The sequence below is a fragment of the Rutidosis leptorrhynchoides genome, chromosome 2 (assembly GCF_046630445.1).
Source record: "Rutidosis leptorrhynchoides isolate AG116_Rl617_1_P2 chromosome 2, CSIRO_AGI_Rlap_v1, whole genome shotgun sequence".
NCBI lineage: Eukaryota > Viridiplantae > Streptophyta > Magnoliopsida > Asterales > Asteraceae > Rutidosis > Rutidosis leptorrhynchoides.
Genome location: NC_092334.1, coordinates 404760880 through 404762656, shown reverse-complemented (window position 1 = coordinate 404762656; position 1777 = coordinate 404760880). Strand labels below are relative to the sequence as shown.

At 35.6% G+C, this 1777-nt stretch overlaps 1 non-coding gene across 1 annotated transcript; it reads left to right on the top strand.

The window, feature by feature from the left end:
- The first annotated feature begins 1449 nt into the window (after window positions 1-1449).
- LOC139895092 (small nucleolar RNA R71) lies at window positions 1450-1556 on the top strand. The gene has a single exon (XR_011775560.1). It is a non-coding gene; the product is annotated as a small nucleolar RNA R71 (small nucleolar RNA).
- The last annotated feature ends 221 nt before the right edge of the window (window positions 1557-1777 follow it).

Sequence of the window (1777 nt, the reverse complement as noted above, 5' to 3'; positions counted from 1 at the left end):
CCAACTTTAACTAGCATGTTCTCCATTATCCCTCTAGGATATTTTATTGATCGATCGGCTAGTTGTATGCTTATTCTTGTTGGTTTCAATTCTCCAAGGTCTAGTTTAGTGTATAGTGAATACGGCATTAAATTTATACTAGCACCTAAGTCTGTCAATGCTTCTATTGAACTAAGACTACCCAGAAAACATGGAATTGTGAAACTTCCTGGATCAGATAGTTTTTTTGGTATCTTATTCAACAGCACTGCTGAACAATTAGCATTCATAGTAACAGCCGAGAGTTCTTCCATTTTCTTTCTATTTGTGATTAAATCTTTCAGAAATTTAGCATATCTAGGTATTCCTGAAATTACATCAATGAAAGGAAGATTTACATTTATCTGTTTAAACATATCCAAGAATTTGGATTGCTCGGCTTCAAGCTTCTCTTTTTTCATTTTACTCGGGTAAGGAAGTGGTGGTTGGTATGGCTTAACATAAGGTTTATCCTTAACTGTGTTATCTTCATTAACTTTTTCAACTACCGGTTCTTTTTCCTTATCTTGCTTAGGTTGTGGTTCTTACGGAGTAGGAATATCTTCATCAGAAATTACAGGTATTTCAGGTGGTTTGAGTGTTGTACCACTTCTTGTGGTAATAGCTTTAGCTGTTTCATTCCGGGGGTTAGCATTTGTATCACTAGGTAGACTTCCCGGTTTTCTTTCACCTATTAACCTTACTAGGTTACTTACTTCTTATTCCAAATTTTGAATAGAAGCTTGTTGATTTCTAAATGCTTGAGCATTTTGTTCATTAGTTTGTTTCTGAGATGTGAAAAACTGCATTTGAGTTTCAACTAGCTTTGTCATCATATCTTCTAAATTTGGCTTTTTAGCATCGGTTTGTTGTAGTTTGTTTTGAAAATTAGGTCTTTGCTGATTGTAAGTATTATTGGATACTTGTTGATTACTAGGACCTTGTTGGTTGTTGTATGGAACATTTCGGTTATAATTCTGGTTTTGATTGTAAATTGGTCTTGGCGATTGATAATTATTCTGATAATTATTTCCAGGCCTTTGGTTTAGATATGAAACATTCTCTCTTTGTTCCATTGTTAGTTCAATGCTGAGACAATCTTTTGTCAAATGTGGTCCTCCACACTGCTCACAACTAATTCGTATTGAGTGTATATCTTTAGTCATCTTTTCCATTCGTCTCTCGACAGCATCTATCTTTGCGGAAATGGAATCTAAGTCATGGTTAGAATCGGCTCTAGCTGCTTTAGATGATCTAACGATATCTTTTTCTTGGTGCCACTCATGTGAGTGGGAAGCAGTGTTATCAATAATTTTATAAGCATCAGTTTCGGTTTTCTTCATAATGGAACCACCAGCTGCTATATCGATGTCTTTCCTTGTAGTGATGTCGCATCCTTGGTAGAATATTTGTACTATTTGACAAGTGTCTAAACCATGTTGCGGACATCCTCTCAATAACTTTTCAAATCTGGTCCATGCCTCATATAGAGTTTCATTTGGCTTCTGTGTGAATGTAACAATTTCTCCTTGAAGTCTTACGACTTTAGATGCCGGAAAGAATTGTTTAAGAAATTTTTCAACTAAAATGTCCCATGTATCAATCGCCCCTTCAGGTAACGATTCCAACCAATCTTTGGCTTCTCCCTTTAAAGTCCAGGGAAATAACATGAGATATATCTGTTCATCCTCAACTTCTCGGATTTTAAATAGTGTGCAGATCCTATTAAAGGTACAAAGATGTTCATTTGGATCTTCCT